The sequence below is a fragment of the Pseudophryne corroboree genome, chromosome 3, assembly GCF_028390025.1.
Source record: "Pseudophryne corroboree isolate aPseCor3 chromosome 3, aPseCor3.hap2, whole genome shotgun sequence".
Classification (NCBI taxonomy): domain Eukaryota; kingdom Metazoa; phylum Chordata; class Amphibia; order Anura; family Myobatrachidae; genus Pseudophryne; species Pseudophryne corroboree.
This window is the reverse complement of record NC_086446.1, coordinates 606,355,368-606,378,131: the sequence shown is the minus strand read 5'-3', so window position 1 is coordinate 606,378,131 and position 22,764 is coordinate 606,355,368. Positions and strand designations below refer to the sequence as shown.

Here is a 22,764-nt window from a genome sequence, read left to right as displayed (position 1 = left end):
AATGCTAATCATTACACCATCCGTACTGCCCAAAGGTTGGGAAATTACTGTATACACTATTGGATGTAGCCCCTCAACTGCATCTGCCTTACACCCACAGTATGTAGTGGTTAGCATTAAGGTTCCACAGCATTGGGGTCATTACTTAAGCTTCCAACCAATTCCCTGTATGTGGAAAAAACTTCACTCCCCTCCCCGTCCTGCCCCCCCCCCCCATATCGGCCACCAGGCACCTTGGCGGCAAATTGCGCAGTGTGTAGGACCCATAAGTGTGTGTGTGTGTGGTGGGGGGGTTGGGGGGCTATGGAGACTCATGTGAATTACTAAATATTCTATGTAAGTGCTGTGGAATAGGTGTGTGCTAAATTAAAAACTGCAAATGTGTAATTTTATGCTGGAAAACAAGGTTTAATTAATGTTAATCTTGAATAATGTGTTATCTTGAGTAATATAATATTAATGTTTTTATCTTGAAAACTAAAGTATCCTATAATGTATAAAATATATTAATTATTAATGTGTTAATAAATAAAAGGAAAGACATACCTCCATAGATATACCTTTATATAAAGTGCATATTTAATGATGAAAGAATAGCGACGCCTTATCCATTACATCTGTAAATGTTAATAATTATCCCTAATATTTTACAAAGAATCTTCAAAATTGTCTCCATTATTACTAAGCACCTAATAATGACTGTATATGTTCATCATAATCATCTATTTATAAGAGAACAGAATGGGTGTAGGTCATGGGTAGGTTGCAGATGGCCACAGTCTGAGATGTATGAAGGGGAGGTGTTGTGAGGGCTATGAAGGTAAGGGTGAGAAGTGCATGGGACTGGATGTATGGAGCGAACCTGAGAATGGATTCAAGGGCGACAACAAGGCAGCATGCTTGTGTAATGCTGGCTATGCACTAGAGTGACTTGCGCGCGATCACTGTATTTGTGTATTTATGTATGTCTGTGCCTAAATGCATGTGACTCTATGTATGTATGTATGTATGTATGTATGTATGTATGTATGTATATGTGTGGTGGTGGGTGGGGGCGCCGTGACATGACCCTGCTCCGGGTGTAATATTTCCACGCTACGCCTCTGAGTGCATGGCCAACATAACGGGGGATATACTGATATTGATAACAAGGAGAGAGACTGGAGAAAGTGATGTAACACTAGGAGGGGGAAAAGATAATGAGCTCAATTTTGGACACAATGAAATTTAGGTGGCATTGGGACTGAATGTCAGAGAGCTAGCTGGACACCTGGAACAAGAGAGAAGGAGAGCTGTTGGGATGAGAGAGGTAGGTTGGGATAAGAGAGGAGCTGTTGGGATTAGAGAGGTAGGTTGGGATAAGAGAGGAGCTGTTGGGATTAGAGAGGTAGGTTGGGATAAGAGAGGAGCTGTTGGGATTAGAGAGGTAGGTTGGGATAAGAGAGGAGCTGTTGGGATGAGAGGTAGGTGACATCACACGCAGACACTCCAGCAAAAAAAATGCCCGCTGACTGGCTGACAGCGTAGCCAGGCTGTGCTGCCAGGGGTCAACCTTAGATAGATAGATCATCTGTGCAGCACATACTGTATGATCATTTGATGCAACGTGTGAACCACAGGGCCGCGGATCACATCGTAATCGCACCCAAAATATGCAGGATGTGCACGTGATGGGTGGAATGACGCGTCAATATCATGTATTCGTACCATGATGTTTCTGGTATAGCAGAATGAGTTAAATGATAGCAGAGAGTTAACACCAAATGAGAAATAATCTCTGCATATGCTAATAAAGATTATAACCCATGTATGTGTGAATTTGTTTCCCCTTTAATTTGTTACACATTGCCATATTTCTGTGAAAGGTCACACAAGATTTTCCTTCACTGAGTCTAATTTTTAGTTCTCTTTATGTGTTTGCTTATAAAAAAAAAAGGCCCAATGACAATTAAAACAAAGCGTTTTGGTTGCTGTTTTCTTCATGCCCAAGCAGAGGCAGCACACTAATCCCACTTTGAATGATATCATCATTGCAGCTCCTGGTCAGTAAAGTCTATAGAACTCTTGCAAGTCAGTGTAAAGTACAAAACACTTCTCATATGTATGAATAAATGCCTCTTGCATTGAGTTTTTATAAAGTGTTTTCATCTTCTTGGAGTTTAATTCCACTTTAAAACACAAAAAGATAAATTTGTGGCCAAGTTACCTGATCAGCTATTATGATTTATGACACGAAAGAGCTGTAATAACAATATTTCATTTTCCCAGACCAATACCAAGTTACCTTGTACCCACGCATAACACAAAGAAACAATGGGCCTAATTCAGACCTGATCGTAGATGTGCTAAATTTAGCACATCTATGATCAGCTTCTCTGCCATGAGGGGACGCCCAGCACAGGGCTAGCATGTCAGGTCCTACCCTGCCACACAAGTACAAAAGCATCACATAGCGGCAATGCTTTTGTACTTGAAGAGTAGCTCCCTACCAGCTCAGCTCCTGTGCGCAGGCAGGGAGCTACTTGACATCACGCATCCGCCGTGGCCCGCGCCCCTAAAATGGCGGCCAAATGCCGCTGGCCTGCCCCCTCCCGCCCAGCGAACGCCTCTGCCTGTAAATGAGGCAGAGGCGATTGCAGGGCTGAGATGGCCGTCAGCTGTCTGGCATGCGCCACCGCACTGCAGCGCTGGTGCATGCGCAGTTCAGACCTGATCGGCTGCTGTGCGAAAATGCACAGCAGCAATCAGGTCTGAATTAGGCCCATTGTTGCCCTTTGGGCCTTCTGTTGCAACATTTATTAAAAGATGCACAAGCCTGGATTTCCCCCAGGTGAATTTCCTCATTGAACGCAATTGTCTGGGAAAGACAAGCAATGGGTGTTCTTAGCCGAAGTGGGCACCATGGTATTGACATCAGCAGCACATGAACACTTCACATCCAATAACATCCAATAATGCAGCGTTTTTCAACCACCATGCAGCGACACACTAGTGTGCACAGAGAGGTCCTCAGGTGTGCAGCGGAGAAGCAGTCTTGCCCGCCAGTGTGAAGCTACTGCCAGTTCGAAACGTTGGGCATGGGCAGCACTGGGTTATTTCGGACAACCGAGACGCGTCCCAGGCCGTGACCTATGGAGCTGCGGTAGTGTGACATCATAGGTCATGATGCCACCTGCACAGTGCTCACTGATATCTCTCTGCAATGACTGAGGCTGCAGCCACCGCTAATTGCCAGTGACGCCTGCAACTGAAGGACAGGGAGAGACTGGGAGCTTCTCTCTGGGAGCTTCAGTGTCCGTTTCTCTGAATCCACCTCCTTTTCGCTACCTCTTTCAGTTGGAGTACCGCAGGGCTCAATCTTAGGTCCTCTGCTTCTCCCAATCTATACCTCATCTCTTGGGAAACTAATCAGCTCTTTTGAATTTCAGTATCATCTGTACGCAGATGATACTCAAATCTACCTATTCTCCCCTGATTTGTCTCTATCTGTATTGGGCCGTGTCACTGAATGCCTCTCTGCCATTTCATCTTGGATGTCATCTCACCACCTCAAACTTAATATTTCCAAAACAGAGTTAATTATATTTCCACCGGCCAATAGCAGTTACCAACCTGATATTTCTATCACTGTTGAGAACTCTACAATCAGCCTTACACCACAAGCTCGCTGCCTAGGTGTCATACTTGACTCAGAACTGACCTTTGCTCCCCACATTCAATCTGTCTCAAAATCATGTTACATGCATCTAAGAAACATATCCAAAATACGACCATACCTTACACAAGACACTGCTAAAACTCTAATCCATGCTCTCATTGTCTCCCGCATTGATTATTGCAATAGTCTTCTTACTGGTCTTACTAAGAGGAGACTCTCACCATTACAATCCATTCTGAATGCAGCTGCGAAGCTAATATTCCTCGTTAGACTTTCATCGTCTACAGACCCACTTTGTCAGTCCCTCCACTGGCTACCGGTATTCTGACGTATTCAATATAAAATACTGTTACTTACACACAAGGCTATTAACCCTACTACACCAACATACATCTCTTCACTTATCTCAAAATATCTCCCAACCCGGCCCCTTCGCTCTTCACAAGATCTACGTCTCTCATCCACACTCATTACTTGTTCCCATGCACGATTACAGGACTTTCTTCGGGCTGCACCCACTCTGTGGAATGCCCTACCACGTACAATAAGACTCTCCTCTAGTCTTCAAACCTTCAAGCGTTCCCTGAAAACTCACCTATTCAGACAAGCTTATCAAATTCCAGAACCGCTCACATTACCTTCATAGCTCTCCTATCCAATTATATCCTCACAGTATAGTCCACACATCCCCCACTTATTTTCTTTCTTCACTGATATCATGCAGCCCACCAAGAGCCTTTACAATCTGGTGAACAACTATGCGATAGCACCTATCCTTGTGTATCAATGCCTATTTCCCCATAGATTGTAAGCTTACGAGCAGGGCCCTCCTCCCTCTATGACTGTTTGTTTTTACCCAGTTTTGTCTTCTAATTGTGTCCAGTTGTAAAGCGCAACGGAATTTGCTACGCCATATAAGGAACTGTTAATAAATAAATAAATAAATAATAAATCATTCTCTCTCTTCTCTGCTACTGACAGGCCAGGTAAGTCATTGGTGGGGTAACTGGGGCAATAATTAATGTGCATTTTATTTTATTTTTATGTGGGGGCCGATGTCTTTTTTTTTTTCTGTAGGGGCCAATGGGTGTTATATTTTCCCTATGTGGAACAATGTGTGTATTTTTTTTCCTGTGGGTAACAATGTGTGTGTTTTCTTTCCTGTAGGAGACAATAATGTGCCTTGGCAATTCTAAAACCTTGATCAGTGTGTGGAAAAAGCTTGAAAATCACTGAAATAACTCCTTGCTTCAGTCTACCCCAAACAATGCTGTTAATTATTTATTTGAAAAAATATCCTCCTCCTACTAGGCCATGGGCAATCATCAAATCCATCCCAGTTACAAACGGACATTGCACTGAATTGGATGAAGCAAACACAACCAGCAGCTAGCCAAGGAAATAAGTAAAAGTCTTCCTTTAAATAAATCTTACAACTGCAAGCTTAAATATGCTATCTGCTGGGTGAAAACAAATCTTGGCTTTTTTCTTTATAACGGACGTCACTTTAATTGAAAGCTGCTCTTGCATAAATTGCTAAATGTATTGAACTACTGTTGACTGTATGAAAAATCCCAGGCATATGACAATCTTGTGATGGGAAGGAAACACAAACATGTAAAAGATGGATTTAATAAAATCCCCCTAGAAGAAATTACATTACCAGAAGACCTGACATACGTGTTCAGCTGCCATTCATGCTATGTAAATCTTGTTAACTCCCTATTACTCTACATGCCAGATGTTACACCATTAAGATAACCAGGATAATTGTGGTCACGGACAGGGAGTGCGAGGCTGTAGATTATGAGGCAAGGCAGGTCAGCAGGCAGGAGGGTAGTTATATATAAGTACTTCAAGAAAGATCAACATTACACCAGTATGAAAAGCACAACATACAATGTATTCAGTAATCCTTTTTGGGTCTGTCACTATTTATCTTTCTGCTTACCAGGAAACGCAAGAATAGACTGAATGCCTGAAATAGGAGTGCAATGGTCATAAAGGCCTCTTATTGCAAAATATTATGGTTACACTGACCCTGCAAGCGGATACCAAGCCATGCACATGTATACGTGTACTTGAGGTGCATACACATTAGGCGATATTTCAAATGACATTGCTCATTTTCATCCTCTGAGCGATATCGCTTGTGATATCGCCCAGTGTGTACGCTACGAGTGATGAACGATGCGCACTCCCGCAGGTCATTAATGAGATATTCCGATGTCTGTGCATGCAGCTCAATTTTGATGTTGACAAAGCGGTGCATATCGTTCAGTGTGTACGCTGCGAACAATCAACGACCCCCATTAAATTCCTACTCAATAGCTGAAAAACCCTAGTATCGGATAACTCCTGTATATCGTCGGTCGTTCAGTGTGTACGCTTAATATCGTTTGTACGGGACTCTGAGAAGTTCAAGGGAAATCGTTCAATCATATCACTCACAGAGCATATCGTCTAGTGTGTGTGTACACACCTTTACATACTATTGCTGCAGTCGCGCCAGGTACCGTGTGACTGAACTAATGCTGAGTGCGTTTTTTTGCTTTTTCCAACGATGCAGCAACCACAGCTTTTTTTCATTGTCTGTTGTGCGCCATACACAGACTCAGACAAACACAAATAAGTGTCACGTAGCAAATTAATCAGTAAATCACCTGAAAACTGTAACTGGCCCCCACCTGGACCCCCTGCAGTTCGCCTATCGATCGAATCGGTGTCGAGGATGCAGTCAACCTGGGCCTGCACTACACTCTACAGCACCTACACATTCCCAGTACCTATGCGAGGGTCCTGTTTGTCGATTTCAGCTCGGCCTTCAATACAATCGTCCCCAGTATCCTCCACCCCAAATTACTTCGCCTAGGGGTCCCAGAAGCTACCTGTTCCTGGATAGTAGACTTCCTGACAGATAGGACACAGGTGGTGAAAGCGGGGGAATTCACCTCTCAAGCGTGGTCCATTAGTACAGGGGCCCCTTAGGGCTGTGTCCTCTCACCCCTGCTCTTCTCCCTGTACACAAATGACTGCACCTCATAGGCGCAATCAGTAAAGGTCATCAAATTCGCCGATGACACCACCATCATCGGCCTCATCAAGGACGGGGCCGAATCGGCCTATAGACGGGAAGTAGACCGGTTGGCCCACTGGTGCATCCACAACAACCTTAAGCTCAACCCCCTCAAAACTGTCGAGATGATAATGGATTTCAGGAAGAAGTCATCTAGTGCACCTCCGCTAACGTTTGCTGACAGTGTGGTATCGCTAGTGGACTCCTTCAATTTTCTAGGAACCACAATCTCCCGGGACCTTAAATGGGGGTCCAACGCTGACACCACTGTTGGGAAAGCGCAGCAGAGGTTGTTCTTCCTCAGGCAACTAAGGAAGTTCAACATCCCACGGAAGCTTCTGCTCCTCTTCTACGATTGTGGAGTCGGTACTGTGCTCCTCGATACTGGTATGGTACAGCTCCGCCAGCATGAGGGACAGATGCAGGCTCCAAAAGGTGGTCAGAACCGCAGAGAAGATCATCGGGGCCGACCTTCCCTCAGTCCAGGACCTGTACCTGTCCAGAGCTAAAAAGTGGGCAACGAAGATAGTAAAAGACCAGCTACACCCCGGCAACAGCATGTTTAACTTGCTTCCTTCAGGCAGGCGTTACAGGGCCATCCCCGCCAGGTCCACCAGAAGCCTCAAAAGTTTATTTCCCCAAGCGGTCCGCCTGCTGAACTCCTGAACATTGACTGACTAGACGTACATGTAACTAACTTGTGTCCGAACGGTATACCTATCTGTGTGACTTTACTTGCCCCCCACCTGCTTATCTGTTACCTACTTGGCTGTTGTATAGCAAACCAAAGACAAATTCCTAGTATACGCAAGTATACAGGGCCAATAAAGCTGATTCTGATTCTGATTCATGAAGCGGCTTGTCGCATCTGTTTGCAAATAAGATGCATTTTAGGGTGAAACATAATAAAAAAAAGATGCTAGGGCAATCCAAGTCGCACAGAGACTTTTCGGTTCATGCCAGGTGTCTCGCGCCACGTGGCGCATTGTGGCCAGATGTATGAGGACACGTGTGATGCCCTAAACTGTGACTTTCCTAAACAGAAATAATATGTTTTCTTACCACTGTAGAATGCATTAATGAGGCTGTACAATTTACTGATTACCAGACACTGACTTGTTCTAGGGCTTGTGTCATAAAATGTCATAAAATGTAATTAGACCATGCAGTAACATGGCGTAAGACGAGGGCCTAGTAATTTTGCAGCATGATCTGGTGAAATAGTGTTCGCTTGCTGCTCACAGTTAACATCTGTATGTTTATCAGCACAGCTTTATACAGACTCTATACCACACTTCTGTGCAAGTTAAATGTACAAAAGCCTTATAAAGCGCTCAATAGCACAGGAACATGGGGGGTCATTCCGAGTTGATCGTAGCTGTGCTAAATTTAGCACAGCTACGATCATGCACACTGACATGCGGGGGGACGCCCAGCACAGGACTAGTCTGCCCCGCATGTCTGTGCCCCCCCCCCCCCCCACTCACAGCGATGCCTTTGCACTTCAAGAGTAGCTCCCGCCCAGCGCAGCTTTTGCGTGTTACGTCACGCAGCCGCCGCGGACCGCCACCCCAACGGTCCAGCCATGCCTGCGTTGGCCGGACTGCGCCCCCTAAACGGCGGCTTAACGCCACCGTCCAGCCCCCTCCCGCCCAGCGACCGCCTCTGCGAACGATCGGGTTGGAATGACCCCCATTGTGAGAAAAGACAACTGCAAATAAGATTCCATCTTTACTTCCAGCACACTTGAGTACTCAAAAATTGTATCACTCGTTAAGAGAACATAATTTCAATGAACTTGGCCTGCATGTGGTCTGGAAATGAGCACACGCAAAAACGTATGATGCCGTATCACGCACAATTTCATCGCTTCTACGCGGAATATGGAAGAGGCGGAATATGGTAAAATACCCTACACATTTTTTCCTGCACTATCCTGTTAAGTAAAATAGGGCTGAATTATGATGTGGTCAGTATTGCACAGCCGCAAGGAAGCGGCTGTGCAATACAGTACAACTAAAATTCACGTGCAACAGGAGGGCTTCTGCAATCCGAGTGTTTCTTCTGAGGATACAGCATCACATCACCGGTCGCGATGGTTGCAGCCCTTGACCAATCTGTGTAAGGCCGTAGCTTACACAGACTGGCCGTCAGACCTCCTATGCCAGGTCCAGAAAGTCTGTGTTGCCCCAACACGCCCATGATTTGCAGAACAGTCCCATGCTCTGTCCCCCTCAAACACTGCAGTATGTCAATCATGCTGCGGCTAAGGGAGGACTGCGAGCGATCACGCACAACGCGTTCTGCACATGCACAGACCCCAAACCATCGGATATGTATATAAACCATCAAGTACAATTCCAAATCAGGCCCATAACTCTATTCACTTTGTAAATCCGCATAAGTTCCTTTGTGCTTATCTTCATGTACGTATAAAACTCTGTGCTCTTTGGTTTATGAGTTATGTAAAATCCTGCCTAATATGAATAGCACAGCATCCCATGCTATAATACTATGTCTAGTTCTAGAGATGTAATCACCAACACGTCATTCATTTAAACATGTTCTAGGGTTACAGCAGCACATTCCCAGCTCTCAGCCTAATAAGGTTCTGCGATCTGCACAGCTTTTTATGGGAAAGATTCTAAACTTGGGAACATTTGTTACGAAAATCAAGTAAGCCTCAATGCCCAACGGATACAATCCAAAATAATACTCAGTGAGATATTTCTGTTCCAAAGTTTTAAACTACAGGTATTACAAATACTTTTTTTTATATTTTCCAATAAACATCATTTAATGATTGCTGTCACACTGAGTGTTAAGTGTCACCTATAAACAAAAGGTACACTGTTCTGAATGTTTTTTTTTCTTTCTTGACAACAGAAAAAGTGAATACCTGACCGACTGCTAATAATTAACTTTCAGAGCCTCACTGATAGGTGTACGTATGGCTGCAGGGCTCATGCCACCCTAGGTGCGTGTTTAGAATAGCAAGAAAACAAAAAGGCCAATGAAGAGGACTACAATAACTGCAAAATGTCATTTTATAGCTTACAGGCAAATGTCCAGTGGACCAGAGGGATTTGGCCTATTTGCTGAGTGTAGCAAATGCTGCATGGCTCAGACTTCAGAGTCGGTGAAAGCACTGGTCTCAATTGTACAAAAGTGGGAATGAATAAAGTTAGGAGATGGCTCCGTACAGCAAACAGGGAGGGGTGCAATATACTGTATAAAGCACATTTTATTGTAATACAAAACCCAATCACAATAGGTCTCTGTTATATGTACTTAATGATTGTGCTGCTATTTCGTTTCGGCAATCCACTTAGGGACTTCAGAGTTCTATAACACGTCAATTAGACCAACTGTAGACAGATGGACTACAGATCTGACTGATCCTTGCAGGACACACTCATTTGCAGCGAGCAAATATACAGCTTAGTCATTTTCATACACTAATGGAAAATACAGACTTGAGTACCGTAATGCAAAACTTTGACTCTTTCCATAACGCATATCTATAACATTAACTGCATTGCCAAGAGCTAAGGCATACGTTTCAATTCCACTGAAATACAAGCACATGCAGCATATAACACAGCAATGAGTGATCTGTAAACACAGATCTGTACAATAGATGCCACATGTTTTTGTAACCCGTACAAGGCAGCAGTGAACAAACTGTAAAACCATTTCCTACGTTAACTTGGTAATGGAAAGAACAACCAGTTTCTACAACACAATTCTGACTCAGGAACAGTTCTCAGTAAGGAAACAAACTTTATCCCTCCAAACCCAGATACAACTGCAAGTCAAAGCACTTACTTTATCCTTCTGATGGGTAGGTTTACAGATCCCAAAAGGTTGTAATAGGATACCTCGCTAGGATATCTGCTCTGTGTAGTCCTTTTCTATGGCACAGCGAGGTATTTGTTCATTTAAACACAGCCTGACACACAACCCATACTGAGATTCCAGAGTGGAAGCCCTCCCAGCTCGCCTAGCTCAGCCCCCTCATTAGAATACAGACAGGGAAAAAACGCACTGGGATTCCCTATGGATGCAGACTAGTAAAAGAGGAAAGTGTGTTTGTAAACGCTTTACCATTCGTTCTAGCCTAGCCTGCCATAACAAACACACACTTGCTCATTCGCTTTACACTTTGACCCTCTAGTTCAGTCAACAAGCATAAAGTGAGAAAGGAATGCATTAATTTTCAGAACGCTATTCTTTTTGTATTTAGTAGTAATACAGATATAGGGGGTCATTCCGAGTTGTTCGCTCGGTATTTTTTTCTCGCAACGGAGCGATTAGTCGCTAATGCGCATGCGCAATGTCCGCAGTGCGACTGCGCCAAGTAAATTTGCTATGCAGTTAGGAATTTTACTCACGGCATTACAAGGTTTTTTCTTCGTTCTGGTGATCGGAATGTGATTGACAGGAAGTGGGTGTTTCTGGGCGGAAACTGGACGTTTTATAGGAGTGTGTGAAAAAACGCTACCGTTTCTGGGAAAAACGCGGGAGTGTCTGAAGAAACGGAGGAGTGTCTGGGCGAACGCTGGGTGTGTTTGTGACGTCAAACCAGGAACGAAACTGACTGAACTGATCGCAGATGCCGAGTAAGTCTGGAGCTACTCAGAAACTGCTAAGAAGTGTCTATTCGCAATTCTGCTAATCTTTCGTTCGCAATTTTGATAAGCTAAGATTCACTCCCAGTAGGCGGCGGCTTAGCGTGTGCAAAGCTGCTAAAAGCAGCTAGCGAGCGAACAACTCGGAATGACCCCCATAGTACACACAAATGGGCTATTATTTTTATTATTTACAAAGGTCAGTTTATTCAACAGAGTACTAACACTCAGAAACTATATAAAGGTGCCCAAACACGGCACAATATTTTAAACAACGTTGGCGTTTCCGACCGATCAGAACAACACATTGTTTAAAAAGTGCCGTGTTGATGGCGATGCGTGCACCCGTGGGTTTTTGTCGCTTCCTCATATCTCTTCAACATGCAGAAAGATTGCTTGTCGCTGCTGTCATCAGCAAGTGGGTGTGCACTTGCCGATGCCAGGAATCCGCCGGGTCCTGTCGCTAGCGATGTGTGGTAGGACACATCACACCCTGTGTGGGCACCCTTGTTCTGCAAATGCAGTATAAAGTATAAACACAATTCTCACTATGGGGCTAATTCAGGTTGGATCGCAAATCGCGATCCAATCAGAATTATTGCGTTCACCCGATGGGCACATGTACAGCGCCCATGCTGCACATGCGCCCACACTTTCTGCAGGTGCTCCGCAGAAATTGCGAACGCCTTTGCCTGTCAATCAGGCAGAGGCATTCGCGGCGGGGCGGCAACGCTCTGTTTCCTAGGTGGAGATGGAGCATTGTGGGGGCGTGGCCTGTAAACGGGGCGTGGCATCGGGAACATGTTGGTGCTCCGGCAAGAGGCATCCTTAATTTCTGCGATGAAGCAGAAATTGTGATGCGATCACAATTTCTGCTTGATATGGGGGGGGAGGTGGGGGGGTGGTTTTGAATAGCGTGCTGGGCGGCCTAATTAGCAGAATTTGAAATCCTCACTGAATTAAGGTGGTCATTTCGAGTTGATCGCAGCCAGCAACTTTTTGCTGCTGCTGCGATCAACTAGTACACGCCTATGGGGGAGTGTATTTTAGCTTAGCAGGGCTGCGATCGCTTGTGCAGCCCTGCTAAGCTAAAAAAAATTCAAGCAGAAACTTACCCTGTGCGACGATCTCTGCGATGCTGGAGCGGCTTTGCCGGCAGACATCCGCTCTCCGTTCTCCTGGACACGCCACGAAAACGGCAGCCAACGGTCCGGATCTGCCCAGGAACGCCTTCTTTCTGTCAATCTTCTTGCGGTCGACTCTGCGACCGCTTTCTTCGTAGGACGCGACGTAACGGTCGACGGGCAACGACGCGCGTGCACAGTGCAACCGCCGTGCATGCGCATTCCAGACCCGTTCGCACCGCAGCAACAAACCGCTGCGTGCGAACGGGTCAGAATTACCCCATAAGCCCTATATGATGTCTCTGGAATTTAAACATGAATATTTAACGGAGATGAGTACAGTATCAAAATAAAACAAAATCTGCCGTACAGTAAGTCCAGAAAGTAAGAGGTGTATTTAGCAGCGCATTTTGCTTACATGACTTCTCAAAAGCAAGGTGTCCCTGGAATTTGTTTACAAATGTTGTCAATTATGAGAGATCAAGGCCCTCATTCCGAGTTGTTCGCTCGGTATTTTTCATCGCATCGCAGTGAAAATCCGCTTAGTACGCATGCGCAATGTTCGCACTGCGACTGCGCCAAGTAACTTTACTATGATGAAAGTATTTTTACTCACGGCTTTTTCCTCGCTCCGGCGATCGTAATGTGATTGACAGGAAATGGGTGTTACTGGGCGGAAACACGGCGTTTCAGGGGCGTGTGGCTGAAATCGCTACCGTTTGCGTTTTGCAGGAGTGGCCGGAGAAACGGTGGGAGTGCCTGGGCGAACGCTGGGTGTGTTTGTGATGTCAACCAGGAACGACAAGCACTGAACTGATCGCACAGGCAGAGTAAGTCTGAAGCTACTCAGAAACTGCTATCTCGTTTGTAATCGCAATATTGCGCGTACGTCGGTCGCAATTTTAAGAAGCTAAGATTCACTCCCAGTAGGCGGCGGCTTAGCGTGTGTAACTCTGCTACATTCGCCTTGCGAGCGAACAACTCGGAATGAGGGCCCAAGCTCATAAAAACCCCAAACACTCATCACCCTCCTCTCTACTACACAGCAGGCGTTGACATATATTTTGTTTAAGGCATCAGTAATTAAAAAGTGAAACACACAGACATTAGAGAGCTCATAAAATAATGACATTAGGTGTAGACACCTGACTACGGCATGCCTGAAAAGACAACCTGACTCATATTGATTACTCTTTATAATAAAATGACGAAGATTGCCACTCCATTATAGGGTGATGCAATAAAACACAGTGACGGCTGTAACTCTGCTGAGGGGACGTTTGAAAAGGGTGTGGTTCATCAAATCGACAGTGTCTAGGTCGACAATGTTTAGGTCGACCACTATAGGTCGACAGTCACTAGGTCGACATGGATGGAAGGTCGACAGGGTTTCTAGGTCGACATGTGCTAGGTCGACAGGTCTAAAGGTCGACATGAGGATTTTTTTTTGGGGGGTGTCGTTTTCTTCGTAGAGTGACCGGGATCCCAAATTAGTGCACCGCGTCCCCTCGCATGGCTCGCTTCGCTCGCCATGCTTCGGGCATGGTGCCTTCGCTCCGCTACCGCTTCGCTCGGCACACTTTACCATTCCAATCGTAGTCCACGTGGATCGTTAAGTATGAAAAAAAAAAAAAAAAAAGGAAAAAAATGTGAAAAACTCATGCCGACCTTTAGACCTGTCGACCTAGCACATGTCGACCTAGAAACCCTGTCGACCTTCCATCCATGTCGACCTAGTGACTGTCGACCTATAGTGGTCGACCTAAACATTGTCGACCTAGACACTGTCGATCTTCAGACCGGATCCCGTTTGAAAAGGGTAAAAAAAAATCTGTGCTGCAGATTGGTCCTTTGGAATGTGAAATTAATATGAAATACATGTGGTATAGAGTAACACTGAAAATTAATTAGTCAAGAAACAATTATTAACCCATTGTGAGGAATAAATGAAATCTTTGGAATCTGGACATACATTTCTGGCATTACATACTAAGTTCCTCGTGAGCCGTCAGTACATGAGCGACCTTTTCATAAGGTTAGTGTAAATGTGTCACTGTGAGGGGGAATGATAATAAAATATTACCTTTATAATGAGGGTCAGTGCACAAAGGCCGTCCTGAAGTTGCCCTTCATCCTTTGTCTGCAGAGAGGTATTTATGGTTTGTTTGTGCATGTTATCTGTCTCACCATTTGGGGACTGGATTGTGTCCCTTACAAGGCGGCTGTGTGATTTCTGGCAGGGCCCAGCTATCTCTTTGCGTTACACATTCCTGCCCTGGTCATGCTTTCCCCCACTCCCCATCACTTGAATTGATGCCTCTTTGCATAGAGAGACACCTCTCCCTGGGGGAGATGTATTAATCCTTGGAGAGTGACGAAGTGGAGAGAGATAAAGTGCCTGCCAATCAGCTCCTGGGTGGCATGTTTCATTTCTGGACACACATTTATCCCACAAATTAATGTCTGAACATTTGTTATTCTTTTGGCATCCTGTCAGCAGAAAATAAGAAGGATTTTGATGCTGTATTTTGCAGTCTGTACGCCCTTGTTTCCTTGCTGTGTCCCATTAATCTAGGCTAGACGTCTTGGATGGATTTGGTGCATTTCCAGTGAAACATAAAACAACGTAAGACAGGGGTCATTCCGAGTTGATCGCTAGCTGCCGTTGTTCGCAGCGCAGTGATCAGGTGAAAAAGCGGCATTTATGCGCATGCATATGGGCCGCAATGCGCACGTGCAACGTACGGGTACAAAGCACGTTGTGGTTGTGCACAGGTTCTAGCGAAGTTTTCAGTCGCACTGTCGGCCGCAAGAAGATTGACAGGAAGGGGGCATTTCTGGGTGTCAACTGACCGTTTTCAGGGAGGGTCTGCAAAAACGCAGGCGTGTCTGAAAAAACGCAGACGTGGCTGGGCGTTCGCTAGGCGGGTGTATGACGTCAAATCCGGACACGAAAAGGCTGAAGTGATCGCAAGCACTTTGTAGGTTCAGAGCTACTCAGAAACTGCACAAACTGTTTTTGCAGATCTTGGCTGCACAAGCGCTCGTACTTCTGCTAAGCTAAAATGCACTCCCCAGTGGGCGGCGGCATAGCGTTTGCACGGCTGCTAAAACTAGCTAGCGAGCTATCAACTCGGAATGACCCCCATTATCGGCAAGAAAAATACCGGATATTATGTTATTTTTCAACTGGATTTTTCAATAACTGTTCAATAAAATACATGGTATTATGTAATTGTAAAGAAACCTTTTACCGCTTCTGAATATTCAATTGAGTGGAAGTCGAGGAATTATTATTATTTTCACCCCTTCCCCAGCACCAGATTAATTTACAACTCCATAATCCTAAAGATCTCATCTTTATCAAATTAATTAATAGAAATTATTTAAACACAAAATAGTGACAAAAGTTGAGCAGAGTGCCACTAATACACCGCGGCTGCCCCAGGTTGCACAGTCTATTTATTGGTATGAATAGAGGCTGCCATGCTGTTTATTTGTCCAGTGTAGAATGACATATTAGCCATAGCTTTTCATGGTACAGTGCCCCTTTGTGGAAACAAATGATATAGCAACCTCTCAATTACTTGCCTGACATTACACATTAATATTTATACATTTATAGCGCTAGAAAACAAAATTGTAGCACAGCCTGTAACATGGCAGTTAGGAGCGGATTGGATGGTACTTTATCTTTCTCCACTTTATCACTCTTAAAGGCTTAGCAGAGGTTTTGCTAGTTACCAGTTAGATTGGGGGACCTGGCTAGCAGTCTTTTTTGTTTTCCTGAAGAGAAGATCAATTTACAGACTCAACCATCGCAATGTACGCTGTATCACCCTAAAACATATATAGCTAAAATAACGTACACTTTACTAAAAATGGCAACTAATAACACTTCTGCCGCAAAAAATAAAAATAAAAATGAAACAACTGACATAAAATTTGTCAATGTAACAATATAAAAAAATAATGGATCAAATGTAACAGATGGACAGCAATACAGTGACACTGTAACATCATAGCAGGAAAGAGAATATCAAAACAAAATAACTTAGAACCCTAGTGTTCCACGTTTGTCGTAGTCTGGCCATATCTAATATGTAGGTATTACATATGACGCAGCATTGCTCAAAACAGAACAGAGCTGCCCTTTGATAACTCAGAGGCGATGGAGGATTTTAGCTCAGTTTAACACAAGTGCTCCACATCCGCTGCTGCAGATGTGCCCTCATACATTACTGCTGCAGTCGCACCAAATAGCCCTTCTCAGCATACCAGGTCCCGCTCAACTCTGCTAGCACAGGGTGTCTTTTTAATGTCCTTTTACCCCAAAATGCTTCTTAGTCGCAATGTGATGTCACAAGGTTGCACAGGAGACTGCGCTGATTAATCTGATTTGCTACACTTGTATATAAGTTTTTTTCCACAAGTTCTCTTGTGCTGCATATACAGACTATACAAATGTACTGCAATCAAGATCCAATTTAGGGTAAAAAGATACGAAAAAGTTGCCCAGCGCTAGCAGAGTCTCACGGGAAACCTGGCGGCTCACTCGCAGCAGGCGTCTCGTATCACGTGGAGTATTGAGGCTAGTTGTGTGAGGACACATCTGTATCTCATCATAGAAACATGGAATTGACGGAAGATAAGAACCACTTGGCCCATCTAGTCTGCCCATGTACACACAAACACACTTAAACACTAAGGTTCTTTTTTTCGTTGAGAGCCAGTTAACCTAATGGTATATTTTTGGAGTGTGGGAGGAAACCGGAGTACCCGGAGGAAACCCACACATGGAGAAAATATACAAACTACACACAGTTAGGGCCATGGGCAGGGTTGGACTGGCCCACTGGGGTACCAGGGAAACCACCGGTAGGCCCCACTGCCTGAGTGCCAACTCCTTCCTCTAGGGATCAGGTTCCAGACTATGCACTTGTATTATACATGGTAGATATGTTGCATTACACCGCACTAAACTATTGTGTATTTCAAGCCTCTGTGGAGGCTGGCCACACCCCCTTTGTAGGCTGGCCACACCCCTCAGTATGGGCCCCTATAACTGCATTCCTCTGGTGGGCCCTTCATGTCCCAGTCCGACACTGGCCATGGGGGTAATCAAACCCACAACCTAAGTGCTGTGAGGCAGTAATGCTAACCATGACACCATCCATATCATGATCCCTAGACATAGGGGCATATGCAATTGCGGTCGAATTCCCCAAATTGACGAAAAACTGGACTTTTTCGCCAAAAAAAAAAAAAAATTCGACAATGCAATACAGTACTTTCCGTCAAAAAAACGGACTTTCCAAATTCGACTTTTGTCAAATTCGACTTTTCTGCAATGGTACAAATGCGGCAATTCGACAAAAGTATATTCAATTGAAGTTTGGAAATTCGACAACAGTGCTTTTAGACAGTAAATTCGTCATTTTCAATCCGCCACACTTTGGTGGGTGAAACTAATAAAAAAAATTTAAAACATGTTTTTTTTGGTGTTTTTTTTTTATTGGTAATAGCATATCTATTTATATTAGAAGGGATTAGGTACTTGGTTTGTCTTTTTGGGAGGCACAAGTATTATTTATATATTTTAAAAAAACATTTTTTTTAATTTATTTTTTAGATGGAATGGTAAAATCCCGAAAAAAAATGGCGTGGGGTCCCCCCTCCAAAGCATAACCAGCCTCGGGCTCTTCGAGCCGGTCCTGGTTCTAAAAATCCGGGGGGAAAATGGACAGGGGATCCCCCGTATTTTTAAAACCAGCACCGGGCTCTGCGCCTGGTGCTGGTGCAAAAAATACGGGGGACAAAAAGAGTAGGGGTCCCCCATATTTTTTACACCAGCATCGGGCTCCACTAGCTGGACAGATAATGCCATAGCCGGGGGTCACTTTTATACAGTGCCCTGCGGCCGTGGCATTAAATATCCAACTAGTCACCCCTGGCCGGGGTACCCTGGGGGAGTGGGGACCCCTTCAATCAAGGGGTCCCCCCCCCCCAACCACCCAAGGGCCAGGGGTGAAGCCCGAGGCTGTCCCCCCCATCCAAGGGCTGCGGATGGGAGGCTGATAGCCTTGAGAAAATGTAAAGAATATTGTTTTTTCCTGTAGTACTACAAGTCCCAGCAAGCTTCCCCCGCAAGCTGGTACTTGGAGAACCACAAGTACCAGCATGCGGGAGAAAAACGGGCCCGCTGGTACCTGTAGTACTACTGGAAAAAAAATACCCAAATAAAAACAGGAGACACACACCTTGAGAGTAAAACTTTATTACACACCTGCCGACACACACATACTTACCTATGTTGACCCGCCGACTGCCACGTCTCCTGATCCGACGATCCGGGGTACCTGTGAATCAAATTATACTCACCTCAATCCAGTGTCCAGATATAAATCCACGTACTTGGAAAAAAAACAAACCGCATTTACCCGGACCACGCACTGAAAGGGGTCCCATGTTTTCACATGGGACCCCTTTCCCCGAATGCCGGGACACCACGTGACTGCTGTCACCGAGGTCCCTTCTGCCAATCAGCGAGTGCAACGTCCTGGCACTCTGCTGATTGGCTGCACGTCTGAGCTGTCAGACAGCGCCTCGCAAAGCCTCTCCATGTTAGGTTCCTGGTGCTCAGAACGAGGGAGATGTTATGAAGTGAGTCCAGAGCACCAGGATGTAATGCTGGGAAAGGGGAATGGAAAGGGAATAGCCCCTGGCACCCTATCTCCGTTGTCTCGCCCGTGCTGTCAGTACACTCTTGCGAGACTATGGTTGCTTGAGCCCTTGGCAGCCGCGTTTGAAGGGCAGATTATGTCTGCCCAACTTCGATGCCCCCTCAGGTCTTAATGAGAGACAAAGAGTGAACCGAGACAGGGTGATAACAAGGGGCCCTCTAACTAAACAACAAGGCCAGGGGCTACTAACAAACCTAAAACCAAAGTATGTGCGGCTTGCAGCCAAAGGAAAAGAACAACAAAGGAAATGCTGACCACACGCCGACACAATACTTTTGTGTACCGGCGGTGACAGCATAAGCAGAACCCTCTGCAAAACACCAGTGACAGAAATAATAACGGAATACAGCGGCCTAGGCCGACGGACGCGGCAGAGCCGCTACTCACGGAACCGGTACGAATACTGGAAACGGACAGGAACCCCCAATGCTGCCGACACAGACTCTCAGAACTGGAGGACAGGCAAAATCCCAATCGACAGACCGGTGGACACCAAGAAGCCAGAAACTCGACCAGGCATAGGCAAAGCCACAGGACTTCTGGACAGGAACGCTTCACGGCAGGACACGGGATCAGACACAGGAATCGACACAGGGAGTGACACAGGAATCGACACAGGAAGCAGCTCGACAAACACTGCTACACAGGAGCTCAGGAACTGGCAGGAACAAGCTCAGAACTCAAGCAGACTGGAAACCTAGAAATATCACCAGCGTCTGTGAATTGCACTCAGCCAGCATATAACAGAGAGGCCTAATTAATTATGTGATGCAGCTGCCCTGTTGCATGACTCCAAACTGACAAGATGCAATTAGCAGCCAGGTGAGGCTGAACACATGGGAACAAGCTGCAATTACACAGACTCACCACCGGCAACAAACAAGAGTATTCTTAAACAGAGCAACGGGAAATCCTGGCCTGCAAGACAACTTATAAACATAAAATACCTAACATGCAAAACAGGAATGAGCCACAGCCGTGGCTCATAACAGTACCCCCTCCCCCTTGAGGAGGGGTCAAAGGACCCCAAAATACAGACTATCCAAAACAAGGGATACAAAAAAAAACCTGACACACTGGTCTAACAGACAAGAAAACAGAAACAAGCTGTAACAACAGCTTGTAACAGTGCCCTCCCCTTGACGGTGGCCACTGGACACAAGACAAGGAAAAAATCTTCTTCTTTTTTTTTTTTATCAAGGCAAGAGTCAAAAATTATTTCTTTTTCTTCTTCTTTTTACAAAGCTCTTTAGGTCTGACCAAGGTAATTCCCCAAACATTGTCTGAACTGATGGTACCACCCAGCAAGGCTGCGTTCAAATCAGAGATAGGTTTCTTACCCTTGGGAGCTGAACTTTCAGGCAAAGTACTCCTATTAGAAGAAGTCAGAAAAGCACATCCAGCAGTCTCTGAGACTCTTGTGCCGAGTTTACAGTATTTGGTGGACTCTCAGCAGACAAGACGGGTGACTTAGAGGAACCTGAACCAATTTCTTTGGAACCATATCTTTTAATAATTGCATCACTGAATGCTGGGGGATCCTGAAGAATGGGATCTTCAGCTTTCATTAGGCTGGTCGCCCACTCAAAAGGCTCTCCTCTAAAAGAATAAATCAGATAGAGCACAAGGTTTTCTGAAGTGATGCCCAGAAATGGTCTAGACAACATAATAATGTAATAGTGTTTGTAAAGCGCCAGAAATTGGGCTAAGTCCCCATCAAAGATTATGGATGTTGAGATATCAACAGAGTCAGGATCTGGTTCCTTCCCATCTGACTGACTGGAGTGCTTTGCTTGGACCTGGTCACTATTGACCTTACTCGAGGCTGAGACTCTCTGAACCCCACCCGGGGCAGTGACTTTCTGAACCCCACCCGGGGCAGTGACTTTCTGAACCCCACACGGGGCAGTGACTTTCTGAACCCCACACGGGGCAGTGACTTTCTGAACCCCACCCGGGGCAGTGACTTTCTGAACCCCACCCGGGGCAGTGGCCTTCGGGAACCCCGCTGGGGCAGTGGCCTCCGGGAACCCCGCTGGGGCAGTGGCCTCCGGGAACCCCGCTGGGGCAGTGGCCTCTGGGAACCCCGCTGGGGTCAGCACCTCGGATTCTTTTACTGGGACCGAGCCATCGGCCTCCCCCACTGGGACCAAGACATCGGCCTCCCTCACTGGGTCGAGCCATCGGCTTCCCTCACTGGGAGTGAGCCATTGGCCTCCCTCTCTGAGTCGATAATTATCGAAACTTCTCCCGGGACTATGACTTCCGGGACTTTTGCTGAAGCTATAACCTTCAGAACCTCCATAAAATAAGAATTTACTTACCGATAATTCTATTTCTCATAGTCCGTAGTGGATGCTGGGACTTCCGTAAGGACCATGGGGAATAGCGGCTCCGCAGGAGACTGGGCACAAAAAGTAAAAGCTTTAGACTAGCTGGTGTGCACTGGCTCCTCCCCCTATGACCCTCCTCCAAGCCTCAGTTAGGATACTGTGCCCGGACGAGCGTACATAATAAGGAAGGATTTTGAATCCCGGGTAAGACTCATACCAGCCACACCAATCACACTGTACAACCTGTGATCTGAACCCAGTTAACAGTATGATAAACGTAGGAGCCTCTGAAAAGATGGCTCACAACAATAAACAACCCGATTTTTTGTAACAATAACTATATACAAGTATTGCAGACAATCCGCACTTGGGATGGGCGCCCAGCATCCACTACGGACTATGAGAAATAGAATTATCGGTAAGTAAATTCTTATTTTCTCTGACGTCCTAGTGGATGCTGGGACTTCCGTAAGGACCATGGGGATTATACCAAAGCTCCCAAACGGGCGGGAGAGTGCGGATGACTCTGCAGCACCGAATGAGAGAACTCCAGGTCCTCCTCAGCCAGGGTATCGAATTTGTAAAATTTTGCAAACGTGTTTGCCCCTGACCAAGTAGCTGCTCGGCAAAGTTGTAAAGCCGAGACCCCTCGGGCAGCCGCCCAAGATGAGCCCACTTTTCTTGTGGAATGGGCTTTAACAGATTTTGGCTGTGGCAGTCCTGCCACAGAATGTGCAAGCTGAATTGTACTACAAATCCAACGAGCAATCGTCTGCTTAGAAGCAGGAGCACCCAGCTTGTTGGGTGCATACAGGATAAACAGCGAGTCAGATTTTCTGACTCCAGCCGTCCTGGAAACATATATTTTCAGGGCCCTGACTACGTCCAACAACTTGGAGTCCTCCAAGTCCCTAGTAGCCGCAGGCACCACAATAGGTTGGTTCATGTGAAACGCTGAAACCACCTTAGGGAGAAATTGAGGACGAGTCCTCAATTCTGCCCTGTCTGAATGAAAAATTAGGTAAGGGCTTTTATATGACAAAGCCGCCATTTCTGAGACACGCCTGGCTGACGCCAGAGCTAACAGCATGACCACCTTCCATGTGAGATATTTTAATTCCACAGTGGTGAGTGGTTCAAACCAATGTGATTTTAGGAACCCTAAAACTACATTGAGATCCCAAGGTGCCACTGGTGGC

General features: G+C 45.6%; 1 protein-coding gene across 2 annotated transcripts in view; it reads right to left on the bottom strand.

Moving 5' to 3' along the window:
- Positions 1 to 22,764, bottom strand: part of SORBS1 (sorbin and SH3 domain containing 1) — a 696,861-nt gene that overhangs the window by 354,693 nt on the left and 319,404 nt on the right. The window contains exon 1 of one of the 2 annotated variants that reach the window (XM_063961528.1): positions 10,563 to 10,697. The exons of the other annotated variant lie outside the window; for it this stretch is intronic. The gene's annotated coding sequence lies outside the window, so the exon portion shown is untranslated. Of the gene's footprint in view, positions 1 to 10,562; positions 10,698 to 22,764 lie in introns of those variants that run through there. 2 annotated transcript variants of the gene reach the window in all.